Source organism: Heterocephalus glaber, unplaced genomic scaffold (genome assembly GCF_053883595.1).
Source record: "Heterocephalus glaber isolate CG9 unplaced genomic scaffold, H.glaber_assembly_v1.0 deba00001472, whole genome shotgun sequence".
Classification (NCBI taxonomy): Eukaryota; Metazoa; Chordata; class Mammalia; order Rodentia; family Bathyergidae; genus Heterocephalus; species Heterocephalus glaber.
In genome coordinates, this window is record NW_028258315.1 from 12,984,093 (window position 1) to 13,001,116 (window position 17,024).

Sequence of the window (17,024 nt, forward strand, 5' to 3'; positions counted from 1 at the left end):
AATGATTATTCAGGGGATCAACACTTCCCCAGCCCTTTTTTTAAAAAAATTAAGACAGAATCTCACTAAGTTACCCCGGCAGGACTCCAACTTTCGATCCCTCTGCCTCAGCCTCCCTCCGTGCTGAGATCCCAGGCATGTACCACCACGTCCTGCTGTATCATGCTTGCATTTCAAAACAATCAAAAAGTTACTGGGAAATTGATAACACAATTGAAAGAACTTTTTAATTTACTGCGCCACTTGAGAATAAGTTGCCAACACGCTGCATTCACATCTTTGTGGAATTCCTATACAGTAACAGGTGTCTACCATCACCCTGCTCAAAATTTGCTAGTTGCACCAACAACATTATTCACAGCCAAAGGATCCAGGTCAAAATCACTCACTGCAGTTTCTCGTCCTGTGTCTGAAGTCCTGGACCACTGCTTCAGCCTCTCCTTGACTTTCATGACCCTGTTGCTTTTGAAGATTGAGGCCTGTTGGTTTTTAGAGAGCACTTTTTAAAGTTTACATCTGTCTGCTATTGATTCTTGAATAGATTCAAGTTACGTGTCTTGTGCAGAGATATCACAGAAATGGCTCTGTGTCGTCAGTGAATCTCGTCAGGTGGCATGTGATTGCTATGTGTTCCATTAGCGATAATGCTACCTTTGATCACTTGATAAAGGTGGCATCTGTCAGGTTTCTCTGCTACAAATTTACTTTTTTTGTTGTTTTATTTTTCAGTTAACTAATACGTTATAGAGATGTATTTCCAAATGATATAACTATCCCATTCTTCCTAAAACTTGCAATTTATTCCATTATTTATGTGTAGCTCTATGGTCTTGTGGTTTCCTTTTATATCCAATAGGCTTGTAATCCATCATGATTTCATTTATCTGGATGCTCACATAGTCCCTGATTAGACCAGGAAAGCCTCTTCCTGCTGGTTCCATGTCCTCCTGACATGTCCCCTCACCCTTTGAGAGCTTCCTCGTCTTCTGGCACAAGAGAATGCTCTACACTCATCCTTTACTTCCCAAGCCGCAGACCTGGGAATCAGCCATTTCTCCAAAGAGCCGTGGCTCCTTTTGGCTGAGAACTGCATTTGATGCTCAGATCTGGACACCCCATTGTGCTGGGGTGTTACTGTTGCTCTTAGACCTTCTCAAGAGCCAGGGAATGCACATACACATAAGCATTTGTCACCAGTAGCTGTGCAACAGATTTAGCAGTTAAAACAAAGCACATGTATTGTCCTACAGTTTTTGTGGGTCAGGGGCCTGGCATGGCTTAGCAGAGTCCTCTGCATCTAAGTCTCACAGTGTCAGCCAGGGCTATGGTCTTATTTCAGGGAAGGATACACTTCCAAGCTCTGTGGTGATGGAATTCAGGTCTTTGTAGTTCTGTTGAGCTGAAGCCCTTAGATTTATGCTGACTGTGAAGTGGAGGCTGCCCTCAGGTCCTTGGCACATGGGCCTGTCATTGGGGAAGTCACTGCACAGCAGCCTACTGTATTAAAACAGAGAGAGAGAGGGAGGGGGAGAGAGAGAGAGAGAGAGAGAGAGAGAGAGAGAGACTCCATGTAAGATGAATGTTACCATTCTATCCATCACAATCATGCAAGTGATATCCCACTATCTTTGCTCTGTTCTATTGATTAGAAAATGGCCATAGGCTCTTTCCATGTACCAGAGGAGGGAATTACACAGGGCAGGAATAGCAGGAGGTGTGGGATGACACCTGAGGCCACTTCACAGGAAAGAGTTTCTTACTATAGTGACCTTACCAAGTGGCAGGTGCACAGGGAGGAGCCAGGCCTGCCAAAGTGATCAACTGGGGTCATCTTAGAGAGTCTGTCTGTCCCAGTACACATGCAAATGGATGCATTCATGTTTCTTTTTCTGTCTACCCGTCCATCTATCAGCTATCTTTCTATCTCAAAAATCTTGGTTCATACTAATAGTATAATTCATACTAATAATACAATTCCAATCTCACATGATGCCATGCGTCTTGGTTTTCTCCCTTTCTATATTTGTGATTCTCTTTTCCAACATTAAGAAACCTTAAGATACTGATTTACGGGCTGGGGATTTAGCTTAGTGGTTCCGCCGCCTGCCTCGCAAGTGCAAGGTCCCGAGCTCCATCCCTGGTACCAAAAAAAAAGAAAAAAGATACTGAAGATTTGATCAGTCCTGTTTCCACGCCATCCACACCCACAAATGGACATGTTACTTTCTGCTATGCTTTGATGCCCCATCTTAACCTGGCCCATGCTTTAGTTTGGATATGGTCTGAGTATGTCCCTCAAAGGTTCATGTGCTGGAAGCTCGTTTCCCAGTGTGGCAGTATTAAGGGTCACTTCTTTTTTCAAAAGGTGGGGTCTAGTAGAAGGTGATTAGGTCGTTGGGGATGTCTGCAGGAGGGATCCCTGCATTTATCATGAAACCTCAATGAGTTCACTCAAGAGTGGGTTGTGCTCCCATGCTTATAGTGGCATAGTTTGTAATAGCTAGATCATGGAAACAGCTCAAATGCCCATCAACCAACGAATGGATAAAAAAGATGTGGCTTTTCTATTCAATGGAGTACTACTCTGCCATAAAGAAGGATGAGCTTCAGACAATTATAGCTAAATGGATGGACCTTGAGACCATACTCTTAAGTGAAATATAACAGACACAAATTTTTTTTTTTCAGTACTGGGGATCGAACTCAGGTCCTTGCACTTGCACAGATCAGACACAAATGTTTAAATATTGTGTTGCTTCTCTGGTGTGAGAAACCAAAAGTGGAAATAAGGACTAAAATGTATAATAATATTGGAAAATGGGAAGAAAATGTTCAAATGGAAAGGGGAACAAGGGAGGGAGAAAGAAAGGAAGGGACAAGAAAAAAATGAAAATACAAGGAAAAATGGAAACAAAGCTTTTGTACATAGGGAGGGCAGGGGAACTAAGGGGAGGGTGTGATAAAATAAAATTTATTTTAAAATAAAGAGTGGGGGCCGGGGATTTAGCTCAGTGGTTCCACCACCTGCTTCGCAAGCACAAGGTCCCAAGTTCAATCCCGGGTACCAAAAAAAAAGAGTGAGTTGTGTTCCAAAGAGGAGGACGGGCTCCCCACTCTCTGGCCCCCCGTCTTGCTCTGTGACCCCCTCACACACACTCCCACCGTGATGCAGTATGCCGTGTGGTGATGTAGCCAGAAGGGCCTGCCCAGAGCTGAGCAGAAGCCAGTGCCATGCTCTTGGACCTCCAGAGCCATGAGCCAGGTAAACTTCTTTTCTTGACAAATTTCCCAGCCTCCGATATTTCATTGCAGAAATGGAAAACTGACCAACTCATCCCACATGTGAATGCCTCTGGCCCTGATGCACAGCAAGCATGCCCACGTGTGGGTGCCCCTCACCCTGTGGGCTCTGTCTGCTCATGTCAGGCCTCCCTTTGATGAAGACCCCCTCTACCTTGCACGGCCAAAGCACACTATCTCCCCACTTCATGAAAGACTATCTTATTCGGGCCCATGTAAAACTTTAGGACAGAGTCATTCAGGAAGAAAGGGAAGGAACACATTTCTCTTTAATGTTTTCATTTTTTCCCCATTAAATACCATTCCCCCCAAAGATGATAGACAGTATAAAACATTCCCTGAACAGATGGTACAAAGTGTGAGTGGCTATTCTATAAATCTGTGGCTTACTGGTGGGAGATGAAGGAAAAACTCTAATGTATGAACCAACAGAAAAAAAAATTTTTTTAAGAGGGAGAGGGAGAAAAAGGACAAGCAAACAAGCCTAGTCTTTTTATTCTACCTCCATGCCCTGCCCAAGCTCATCTCTTTTGCATTCTGGGGACTGAAGCCAGGGCCATCTCACTGAGCTACATCCTCAGCCGGCCCCCTACCCTTTATGAGACAGGGTCTCACTGCATTGCTACATTGCCCAGCCTAGGCTCAAACTTGTGATCCTTCTGCCTCAGCCTCCCAGAGTGCTGGCTTAACAGGCATGAGTCACCACGCCCAGGTGTTTTCCAGTCTGAAATGCCCACTCTTCTCTCTTTGGCAGTTCAGTGCTGCACTTCAGTCAAGCTCCTGTGTATCTTCTGCACTGAAGTTCCTTATAAACCCAGCTCAGCCATTTTCTTCTCTTTTTAAAATTCTAATCCTCCAGGTGTGGTAGTGCATACCTGTAACCCCAGGTACTTGGGAGGCTGATGAAGGAGGATGCAAGTTTGAGGCCACCTGAGCAATTTAGCAAGAGGATCTGGGTTCAATCCCCAGTACTGAAAAAAAAAAATCCAATTCCAATCCCTACTCACATCTCTGTCATACACCTGCTGCACTGGATTCTATATGACCTCTAGCTTTTTCCAAATATGCATATTTTTTTTCTGAACTAGAAGTTCCTTAAAGATAGACTATATTGTGTCTTTTGCACACTTAGGTGATAGAAACCAGCCACACCGTAGAGGGACATGATGTTTGGATCCAGTAGGACTTGAAAGGGTAGCTACTAACTATTTATGTTTTGTTCTCTTGTTTAGTTCACTCTCTTGACTTGTGGCCAATACAGCATGGAAATGTTCACTAAGTATACAATGAACTGTCATTTAGCAGTTACAGTAACCATGATCTCTCCAGAACGATGGACCCCAGACTACACATGCAACACACTTCACATACCTTAAGTGGACAGTCAATGGCATGCGTGGAAAACTGGAAGGATGGCTTTATTTATGCCCCCATTTTTCTGAGCCCTGTACATCTTACTAACCACATAACTTGGAAAACTTCACTGAGTGTGAAAGAGAGAGATCAAAGATTAAGATGGTCTTCTGATGCAGAATCAGAGTTTAAAAAGTCAGCAGCCTTTGTTGTGATAGGAGAATAATAAGAGCAACTTCCTGGTGTGCTGTGTACTTTCCAGCCCTTATGGTATCACAGCCATGGTACTGAATGGGTTGCTTCTCACAGATCTTTCAGAGCTCTTCTGTGTATGGAGCTACACGTGGTTTGAATCTCAAAACCAGAAATCAGAAGTTTGTCCACTAACAGAATCCCTAGAAACTGTATAGGGGTTGGATATCAATCACAGTGGCAGAAATATTAAATGGTTTGACCCAAGTCACTAAAATGGATCAAAATGTGGAAAATCTTGATCCTTTGACAGATATATTTTCCTAGAGTCCTTGTAGATATTATCATTATTTTTTTTTCTTTTGTTGCTGTTCACAACTACCAAGAGAGAGGCTTTGGGCTGCACACTGCGTTGGAGTAACGATGTCAAGCGTTTGCTTACCACCCTGATTGAACATCCCCAAGCAGACTGAGGCAAAACATCACACAATCCTGACACTGCTGGCGTGGAAGGCTCCGTTCCACGGGGCTGAACGTGGCCCCTTTAAGGGGGGGAGAAGGAAGGAATGCGGGGGGGGGGGGCTGCCAAGGCACCACGTGAGCTGGTAAAGATGATCCTGAACTTTAGCACATGAAGAGAGCCAGGCAAAATGTACACAGTGCTCTTTCTTTTCGGCAAAAACAAGAGACAAAAGACACCTCGTAGGAGAAAAAGGGAATTTTTAGATATGATAGTTATAGCTATTTTTAGAGGATTTTCCCATCAAAGTTAAAGTTGTTTTTTTTTTAAGTGGAACATTTGAGTCTGGTCCCATAAATAATTGGATACACATGTGTACACAATCACACACATGCCCCTTTAGCTGTCCAGGGAATATCTGCAGAAATCAAACCAGCATTTTGATGTTTGTTCTGTATGTCAGGGAATTGCACGGAGGTTGTCTCTGAGCCTTCTTGCTCCTGTGAAGCCTGGGTGTCATGAACAGAGCTAGATATAGAAGGAAGTGGGACATGCCTCAAATCCCAGTGCTCAGGGAGGCTGAGGCAAGAGGGTGACAAATTCAAGCCCAGCCTGGTAAATTTAGCATTTAGTGAGGCCCTGTCTCAAAACTTCAAAAATAAACAAGGCTAGGAATACAGCACAGTGTGATGCCCCTGAATTCAAACCCCAGTACCTCAAAAAACAAACAAACAAACAAAACCTATTGAGGTAAGAGCCCATTATAAAGGAGTTTGGGCAGTCGCAGGAAAGTTAAATTTATTCTCCAACACACAAATGGTTGAAATGTTCTTTATCTGAGAAACTGAGTAAAAAATGAGAAGCTTCTTTTGCTCAGGAGAAAGTTCTGTAAAGAATTCTTTTGTTTAGAAAATACCCTAGTTTTGGATATACAGTGTATCTGAATCTTCAAATTATACAGTTTGTTTAATTTAAGTTCCATCTGTATTAATCAGAATGTTATTGAAAAATGCTGGAAATGATTGCTATTTCCTCTGCCAGATGATGAGGTGAAATAAAAGGAGCAGAGCTTTTAAACGAGACCTAGCTATAACCCACTTCTGTTCCCAACAGCAGACACGTCGTTTTGCCTCTCTGATCTTCAATTTCCACATCTGCAACATGGGATCATTTCCCTAGCCTCCCCAGCCGTGTGCGTGTGCGGCAGCCAGGCCAGCGCTGGCCCGAAGCAGGTGCTCCGGGAATGAAAGCAGCCATTGTTTTTGTTAATTGCAGAGCAGATGCCTGCAGGGGTTGCACACACAGCCAGCAGCTCAGACCTCAGACAGGGACGGCAGCCAGCACCTCAGAGATTTCAGAATTCAGGTTTGGATTGTACAGAAAAAAATACAAAACCCCACGTCCTTCAAAGCCCATGGGGGCACAAAAGGGTAATTCTGTATGATTCCCTGACTGGAGGAACCTGGAGCTGGCCAGCGCCCCCAGACAGAAAGCAGAACGCAGTGGGTGGGGGTCACTGTTCTTAGGGGACGGTGTTCCTGTCTGCCGTGGTGAAAAGTTCCAGAGGTGGATGAGCTGTGGGTGTGTAGCAATGTGGAAGCACTTAATGGCACTGAGCTGTACACCTGAAAATGGTTAAAAGGGCAACATTTTGTGTTATACACATACTTTACCACAATTTTAAAAAGAGAAAAAACTCCACTGGAAGGAAGCGAATCAAGACACATCTAATCACTGAATACTAGCTGTTAGAGGAAATGAGGTAGATTTGATTCTACTGACATGGAAAGATGCCCAGGATACACTGCTAAATTAAAAAAGCAAGTTGCAACCATATGTGCAGTGTAAGACCAGTTTTTCCCCCTTGCTTGAGTTGCTGTACATTTATTAACTGACCAATCTTCACAACACTCCGAGGGCATCTCCTCTTATCATTCACTACCCCATTCTCCATGTGAAGAAACTGAAGACTCAGACGGGCCAAGTGCCTTTCCCAGGACCAAGGCCTCTTGCTTGGTGGAGCCAGAGTTTGCCATCCAGAGGCAGCTACCTGGCTCCCTTTGGGGGTCTGAACCCCACACTTCATGCCGGGCTCCCCAGGAGCATTTCAGATGCACAGATTGTCTGACCCCCCCCCAAAAAAAGTCGGTGGGGAACAAGATCCCCAGCGGTTCCTGTGCACATGCAGAGAAAACCAATGACTAAACCATTACACAACACACTGACAGTTTTATAATAACAACAAACATGAATACAGACAGAAAAATGTAGTTGGAATTCTTTGGACTTTTTAAAAAAATGAGCAGTTAATTCTAGAACTTAGACAAAAAAATCTGTATAAAATTAGTCATGAATCACTAGGCATAGTGGTGCATGCCTGTAATCCCAACACTCTGGAGGCTGAGGCAGGAGGATTGCTGCAAGTTGGAGGCCGGCCTGGGCTACATAGTGAGTTCAAGGCCAGCCTGAACTACACAGACAAACCTTGTCTCAAACAAACAAACAAAATTAGTCATGAGTAAGATTAATTTATTTTTTGCATTGCTGAGGATTGAATCTAGGGCCTCTCATGCTAAGGGTGAGCCAGGTTTACATCCTGAGTTATTGTCCCATGAAAGTTATTCCATCAGAAGCTAGAGACTTTTTTTTTTCTGAAAGCTCCTACCTGGAGCCTTCCCAAAGCAGTTCTTTTGATATTATTAAATTTTATTAGTTTAACTCAATTCTGAATTGAATACATTTCTTTGGAATATGGTGACTCTTTGATTAATTTAAGAAGAAACTTTTAGTAAGCAAATAAGCAACAGACTTGTGAGGAGGCAAATTTAACCGCTAAACAAAGCCAGATCCTTTCAAGGGTTTTAGTTCATGAATTGTTCCCGATTATAAGTGAGACATCAAGATTTATTAACAGAATGTGACAGTGTTCCCCCAGTCAGTCCAGAAGTACTTAATTTATTGGGTAAATATAGTTTTACATGACAGAATGAATTTTCTTAGGAATAATTCTACAATTCATACACTTTTCAAGTGGTGTAAATTCTATTACCCTTCTACATCCACCCTGGCGACTGAACTGAATTAAGTAGTTGGTTTTTTGGGGTTTTGGGGGGTTTTTTTGGTACCAGGGATCGAACTCAGGTCCTTGCGCTTGTAGGGCAGGTGGCAGAACCACTGAGCTAAATCCCCGGCCCCGAGTTAAGTAGGTTTATTTCATTAGGCTTTGAATAGTATGATATAGTTACCATGATGTTGATTAAACCCTGAGTTAGGACCATTTCTCTTACCATCTCCATGCCTCCATTTCTCCATCCGTAAAATGGGCACAAGTAGGGTAGAAAAGTTACCAGATGGGAGGCTCTGGTGCAGATTCTTTGCAGGTTCTTGGTGTCCTAAACAAAGAATTGGACAAGACATACAGAGAAGGTAGCTAAAGCATGTATTTATTGAAGATGGAAAAGAAGTTTGTTCTACAGGGCAAGAGCAGGCTGGTGAACAGACTCAGACCGAGGATAAGGGAAAGGGGTCTTTTGTATCTAAAATTCCTGGATTGGCTTCTGCCTCAGGCAAATGAGGCACTGGGACAGTTGTCCTATCAAAAACTCACTCGGCCTGGCGCCAGAATTAGAAATTACTCTATCCTGGAAGACTCACTTGGCTTCCGGCCAGATGTGCACGAAAGACTGAAAATAGCACTTTTCTGACTGACCCTGCAAACAGCGCCAGATTCAAGTGAAGGATTGAAAATATTTCTTTGTGATTGCTTCTGTGTACAGCGATCGGGAGTCGCAGTCTTTTGGGGTCCCGCGTTCTGCGCATGTGCTTTGGGTTTCTATGACCTTTGACACATCCCGCCCAGTTGTTCCGCAGCAGGTTTGCTCCACCCCTAGCCTCCTTCCTCCACGGCACAAGGTTGTGCAGAGGAAGGAGAGCACAGATGTTGGGCACCATTCCCAGCCTGCGTGGCATCAGGGTGCTCCTCTGCTTGGCAGGTTCCGCACAGATTAAAGGAGTTAACACACACAGACCAAGTGAAATTGTGCCCGGCACAGAATAAGCACCATTTAAATGTGGAATAATTTTAACAGAGAAGGTCTTAATTCAAGGAGTTACTCCCCTCCCATAAAGTTGCAATGAATCTCAAGAGAAATGAATGTGAAAAGTCTGACGCACTTTCCTCAATCAAAAGTAACTGATTTTGGGGCCGGGGATTTAGCTCAGTGTGCCACCGCCTGCCTCGCAACACAAGGTCCTGAGTTCGATCCCCGGTACCAAAAAAAAAAAAAAGTAACTGACTTGGTAAATGAGTACAGCATTCATATTTGCACTTAACCTGAAAAGCGACTTATAATCTAGACCGAAATAACATCGTTCAGCACTAGATGCACAAGTAGAACTTGCTGGAGAAGAGGCTAGGAGTGCAGGTTGTTGACCACACAAATGCCCGATCCCACCTCTGGCATCACCAGCTTTAAGACGTTACCCTCAACCTCAGAGTCCTGGTTCTAAACCCAATTTCTTAGGGGTGATGGGGCGAATGACAATGACATCACAGAGCTGTCAGGAGGGCCAAAGGAGACAAAGCACATAAAGCCATGTCACTGTTTTGGGCTCCAGCACAGCACTCAGCTGTGAGTGCTGGTTGCTGATGTTTTATCTCATCAGCCTCACTGTTTTTTTGTTTGTTTGTTTTTGTTTATCGGTACCAGGGATCAAGTCAGGACCTTGTGCTTCTGAGGTAGGCACAATGCCACTGAGCTAAATCCCCGGCCCTACTTTCTTGATCAGCAACTAGCTTTTTCCCCTTCACCCTCCACTCCCCTCACACCTGCTTCTTTCTAGAAGCTGCTCACCTCCACTATCATGACGTCAGTGTGCTCTGCCTTCTTAATCTTTGCTGTGTAGTTTTTATTTGCAACCCTTAAACCGGCCCAATCCAAGTCTTACCTCCTTGAATTGAAGCCCAGGGAAGAGGCCCAGAGAGGTGGAGCCTGATTCCACTACTTAGTACACACTAGTTCTGCTCCTGTCCCTTAGGGATGGCAAGTTGGCAGTGGGTTTGTCCTCATCACGGCAAATGTGGTTTTGCTCTTATAATGTCATGGTATAAATGGCCTCAAATGTAGAAGGGAATGTGTCCTGGGGTTTTGTTCCATGTTTAGCTCCTCAGGGCATCTTTAAAGAACAAACATTAATTGTTGCCACGCTTAGTAATTTTTAAAGGTTGAATTTGTACATGATTACTCACTTGGTCATGAAATGAATCTGCTGGAAACCAGCTGGGTGTCAGACATTGTGCTGGGTGGGAGACACAGAAAAATAAGACACACACTGATTTTCAAGGAATGTCCAGGCTTGTGAGGGAAACACAAGGAAATCACAGTCACATAAAAAGTGCTGAATCACGCAACACACGTAAGGGCTACGATGATAAGGCACTTGTCTAGCATGAGTGAGGCCCTGGGTCCCATCCCCAGTTCTGTAAAAACCAAAAACAGATAAGCTTAGGGCTCTGGGGAGAGGGGCTGGTTTATCAGCCACCACAAGGAAGAACGTTAGGCCCACAAGCTGTCCCAGTGCAGGGCATGGTGGTGCACAACTATAATCCCAGCACTCAGGAGGTAGAGGGCGGAGGATCACCGTGAGTTTGGGGCCAGCCTGGGCTACATAGCAAGAACCTGTCTCAAGAACCCCCCACAAAGAAAAGTTTGAGTCCTGAAAAGAAGTATTATGTCCAAAATATGGAAAGAAGATGCCAATATCAAATAAATGTTCAAGTGTCTGCAAAATGTAACACAATGACAACCATATGCAAGTTCACTTGGTATTTATATAAAAGGTCCACATCTGAAAACAATTTATAAGACTAGTGTTGTTCACTTGCCTACAACTCTCAGGTACACAAAACTATACCTGATTATCGCTGACCGAAACAACTGTAAATTGAAATGATTACTCATAGTCGGTTTCCAAAACAACACTGTAAAACAAATTTCTTTCAAAGCTGTTTGCACCATAAAATTATATTTAACTTAGGACGCAGACACATTTTAGTATGTGTAATAGGAGGTGGGGTGGGGCATCTCAGGTTAATGGCAAGGCCCCCCTGGGGCCTTGGAGGAGCCTCGGTTACTGCCACAAAAGCACCTGGGAATGGTCCAGACTAGGAGACCAAGAACAGCCTCCGGTTAATGTTGACAAGGAGATCTGAAGGGAGATGCAGGCAGCTATAGTGCTTCTTAGGGCTGCCGTAATAGGTGAGGCAGGGGGGTCAGGGATTTAGCTCAGTGGTTCCACTGCCTGCTTTGCAAGTGAAAGGTCCCAGGTTTGATCCCCGGCGGCAAAAAAAAAAAAACCTGTTAGTTACATGAGCCCCTCTCCCCTGCCTCACCTATTTTATTTTTTATTTTTTATTTTTTGGTACCAGGGATCGAACTTGGGACCTTGCGCTTTCGAGGCAGGCGGTGGAACCACTGAGCTAAATCCCCAGGCCCCTAACAGGTACTTTTATTTGTAGCTGCCCCAACTGCCTGTGACCAGGCCTCATCTGCATCAGATACCCCACTGCCAACCAGGGAGATATTTGCTTTGGCTGCAGCAGACTTTACTTGTGGACCTGTCCTAGTGACTCTGCCCGCTGCAAGGCCTCAAATCACGACTATGCTAGATAAGCAACCTCACAAGAGTCAGTCCACACAGGTCCCCTTTATGCTGCGGCACTGCAGTGTAAGCTCTCATACAGCTTCTTCGAGATGGTGGATTCCTGCTTTCCATGATTTCTCTCTGGAGTAGCTCATGCTGAGCTGGTAACACTGAACAAGCTGCTGTTGCTGAGAGCGGCGGGTGCCCAGAACTGGTAACACTGAAGATGGAGAGCAACAAAGGAATGCTGGGGGCTGCCATCTCTGGTGGCCGAAAGAGTTCCCAAAGCCTGTGGGTCACTGTCTGCCCTGAATGGCAAGGAGGGATCCTAGCACTGAAAGAGCTGAGAGCGGCTGGCATCCAAGGCCCAGGCTGTTAACACCAAGAGAGCTGCACTTTGTCAATGTGTGATTCCTATGCAAACCGACCAAGAACTCTCACTGACTGGTAACATCTTGAAGCCAGTATGAGGAACTATTGCTTCAGACAACCCTGAAGGAGAGGGTGGATCACTGTCAGCAGGTTCAAGGATCAGCCGGTGTCTGATTTCCATCCTACATGCACCTAAGAATCCACGCTAGCCAGTGACTAAGATACCATCAGCTGTGCAGTTTAAACAACAGAAATGTATTTTCTCACAGTTCTGGAAGCTGAAAGGTCAAATTCAGATATGGGCCAGGCTGGTTCCTTCTGCAGGCATGTGAGCCTGTCCCTTGTCTCTCCCCCACCTTCTGACAGTTAACCCCGCTCCACGGGACTCTTTGCCTTGAGACAGTGCAACTCTGGTATTTACATGGCATTCTCTCCTGTGTCTCTCTGTGTCCAAATTACCCCTTTTCATAAGGACACTGGTCTTATTAAAGTCAAGGCCACCCTACTCCAGTATGACCTCATTCTAATATAATTCGTTACATCTGCAATGCCTCCATTTCCAAATCTGGTCGTATTCTGAATTCCTGGTTCAGATTTTAGTGTATGACTTTGTAGGAACACAGTTCAGCCCATCACATGGGTGCGGAAGTGAGGGAGGAAAGCCCAAACAGCACACACAAAGGCCTCACGAAGCAAAGAGAAGCCAGGCGTGGTGGCGCACACTTGTAATCCCAGCACTCAGGAGGCTGAGGCAGGAGAATGTCCAGGGGCTCAAGGCCAGCCTGAACTACATAGTGAGTTCAAGGCCAGTCTGAGCAACACAGTGAGACCCTGTATCCAAAAACAAAAAAATCCTGAGTTTGATCCCTGGTACCAAAAAAAAGATAAAACTGGTCTGGGGATTTAGCTCAGTGGCACTGCACCTGCTTCACAATTGCAAAGACCTGAGTTCGATCCCCGGTACCGCAAAAACAAACAAACAAACAACCCCAGAGAGATCTGGGATCAGAAACTGGGAACAGAAAGGAATGATGAGGCTGGCATAGGCAAGGGAGCAGCTCATGGAGTATCTTGTAAACCAAATATGGGTTTAATCCAAAGGTCAGGATTTTTCACTGTGATATTTAAATATTAAAATGAAACAACCAAGCAATCCTCATGACTCTCCACTCTCCCTTACCCTCAAAATCCTGAAAGCCACTAGGAAAGAACCAAGCCTGGGGCCGGGAGATTTAGCTCAATGGTTGTGCCACCTGCCTCACAAGTGCAAGGTCCCGAGTTCAATCCCCAGTACCAAAAAAGAAGAAAGAACCAAGCCCAGAGCTTGGGGGAATCCTCTGAGTCACATGGCTCAGGCCTGGAACAACCCAAGTCACGATCCAAGGAAGTGACTCATGTCCAAGTCTCTGCTTTCCACTCAACATGCTATTTTTTTTGGTCTCACTTAGAAAGCAGTTGTTTTGTTGTGACAAAATCTGATCATGATTCATTGGATCCACTTTTTAAAAATCTTTTTGGTACTGGGGCTTGAACCTAGGGCCTGCTACATGTAGATGCTCTACCACTGAACTACACTCCCAGCCCCCTTTAGACCTATTTTTAAAAACTAGAGTTCTGTAATAGTAAATGAAGCAATCTAGTTCGTATCGCTATCTCTGTGTAAATGTTTTATGAGGGTAGAGTTGACTGTGAATCTGCCTTAGCAGACTGAATCTAAGACTGAGTTTTCCTGCTGATGTGTCTGCCTGCTTCAGTACCACATGAGCACCTTGAGGGCAGAGAGCACTTCTACCTCGTTTCTATGTCCTGCCAGTGAGCACTGCGTTCAGTAAATGCTAAACTGAAGACAAGGACTGCTCCATCTGGTCCAGTGGACTGCTCTTGGATGGGTGTCTGCGGTGTCCAAGGGAGTGGACTTTGCACACAGTTTTAATGCCACACTGGGACTGACATCTTTGTCAGCCCAAAGAGCTGATAACATAATACCCAGGAGGCCCACACTACTCTAGACAAAGATCCATGGCGAGCCCCAAACCCAGGAGTGATCCTGCTCTAAATAGAAAAGCCAAATGCACATCAGAAATCTCAAACAAACTAGGCATGGTGGTGCATGGCTGTAATCCTAGCACCCAGTGGCCGAGGCAGGAGGATTACAAGTTGAAACTCAGCCTGGGCAACTAAGCAACTTAGTGAGACCTGTCTAAAAATTAAAAAAATAATGTAAAGGGTGAGGGAAATAACTCAATGTGAAGTCCTAATTTAATCCTCAATACTGAGTGGAGGGAGGAGAAAAAAAGAAAAAAGACACGATCCAGAAATCAAGGGGAAAAAATGGACAGATTTGACTACATAAAAAATATAAACTTCTACACAACAAAAGATGTTTTAAAAAGTGAAAAGAATGGCTAGAATGAAGTATTTACAGCCTACATCTTAACTAAGGTTTAACATCCTAAAGGCACACACAGAGCTAGAAAGAAAAAGGCAATCTCAGAAGGAAAAGAGGCAAACGGGAAGGACAAGCCATCGGTGTGGCAGCGATACAAATGGCTCATGAACAATACAGAGTCTTGCTAGTGATCCAAGAATCGCAAATTAAAACTGCAGTGATTTACTAAAATGTGTATAAATTGTACTGAAGTGATTTGACATTTCTCAAAAATATAGTAAACAAGATAAGAAATTCAAATGGAAGAAGTAAAACTGCATAGAGGAAAATTTTTTACCTATCGGACTGATAAAAAATTAAAAGAACCAGTGTCTCTAAGGTGATGGGGTGAAGGTCATTCTTGGAGAGTACTCAACTTGCTGTAGTTTTAGAGGAAAATTGTCAACAGCTATGAAAACTGGAAAGACAAGTTAACGTTCAGAAGTCCAATGCCAGAGATTGATTCCATTGTTAATAAGGACAACTAGTCTTAACTGAGCACTTACTATGTGCCAGATCCCCATCCAGAGCACTTCAAGAAACATCTCAATTCCTTCCCAAGATGGCCAGGGAATGTAGACCAATAATGACCTCCCTTTTTCAGAAGGAGAAACTGAAGTTCAGGGAAGTGAGGCAGCCTGCCCACATCTGCACAGTTAGTCACTAGGAAATGTAAACCCAAGCGGTGTGTCTCAGTTACTTTTCTCAGCGCTGAGACACAATACTCAACACCTACAAGATAAGGGAGGAAAGCCTTATCTACTATTTCAGCTCTCAGTGTGTAGAGGTTTCAGGCCATAGTCAGCTGGCTCCAAGGCAGGGTGGCATGGCAGAGGGGCATCTCAAGAGGAGAAACAGCCCATGGAGAAGCAGGCAGAAGGTCGAAAGCAGCAGGCCTCCCTGTCTCTTTTATCGCATCCAGGCTAGAAGCCTTTTGGGTGGTGCCACCCAAACTCAGGGTGGGCCTTCGCATTATCCATACCCAGAACTATGCTAAAGCAATCAGTGGAATAATCTAGCACGTATACCCTTAATCTGACTATCACACAGCCTGATCCAGCATCACACACCCATGCCACCCAGCCACCTCCCAAAAGCCCCTATGAGCACATGAGGCTTTGGGGACAGCCAGGTACAAGTCATGACAAAGTCTGATTCCAGACCTGTGCATTTAATCACCACCTGTAATGTGTCCCACACATGCAGGAAACGAATATTCACACTGCATAATATGGAGGTGAAACCCAAAGTTCTGAAGAGATTGAGATGAACTGCCGCATGGTGGTCATTTGAGAGAGGAGGTGTGACATGGAGGAACAAGAGCTAGACAGTAGGTAGAAGGCCTGGATTCAAACTCCAGCTCTGGCAGTAACGAAGATCTTAGGAACACCACAGAGGCTGGCTTGGTTTCCTCATCAGCAAAAGATGCAGTTGGATTAAACAACTTTTAATGTCCCTTCCACCTCAACAATCTCTCTAAGATTTATCTATTGATGTATTCATTTATGTTAACAATTTTGGGGGGAGTAAAAATAGCATATGCACAAGAAAGCTATTCCAGCAATACAAAAGTACACACAGTGACAATTTCCCTCCTGACCCCAACACTCAGAACCCTAGCTTCTGCCCCACTATAACAACTCATAAGATGCTGCTGCATATTCGTATGTTCCCCTTTTTCATGTGACTCCCCAGAAATGGATCTGCTGGGTAAGGAGAGATGTGTTCTAGACCTTAATAGATGTTGCTCAATTGTTCAACCAAGAGGACAATGCTTATTTCTCCAGTTCTTTATCAACACCTTCCATCATCAGACTTTTTCATGGTTGCTATTTTGCAAGATCAAAAAAAATCACATCTGCTGGATACAGTGGCACATGCCTGCAGTCCTAGCTACTCAGAAGGCTGAGGCAGGAGGATCGCTTGAGCTCAGGAGTTCAGGGCCAACCTGGGCAACAGAGTGGGACTATTTCAAAAAACAAAAACAAAAACTCATTGTGGTTTCTTTCTTGGATATGAAGTTGAGAATCTTTAATATGATTAAAAGCCACTGACTTTTTTATATGAATCATTTGTTCATATACTTTGCCCTTTTTCTTTTGTGAAAGTAAAATTTTTCTTGGATTGGAAAAAATGGGGCATCCTTAATACTCTTCTTATGGAAAACTGGGACTGAAAAGATGGAGCTTTCCATTGGGTTCTGAGGGGTGGCAGCAGGGGTGCTCAGGACTGAACTACGGGACAGAAGGACTCATCTGTGGCTGGTCAGCTAAGAAT

At 44.4% G+C, this 17,024-nt stretch overlaps 1 protein-coding gene across 3 annotated transcripts in view; it reads right to left on the bottom strand.

Moving 5' to 3' along the window:
• Positions 1-208: 208 nt before the first annotated feature.
• The window catches only part of Mcur1 (mitochondrial calcium uniporter regulator 1), a 66,073-nt gene continuing 49,257 nt past the window's right edge, over positions 209-17,024 (bottom strand). For all 3 annotated transcript variants that reach the window (XR_015439318.1, XR_015439316.1, XR_015439317.1), the window contains 2 exons: positions 8,593-8,697; positions 209-1,497 (listed from right to left, as the gene is read on the bottom strand). The gene's annotated coding sequence lies outside the window, so the exon portion shown is untranslated. The remainder of the gene's footprint in view (positions 1,498-8,592; positions 8,698-17,024) is intronic.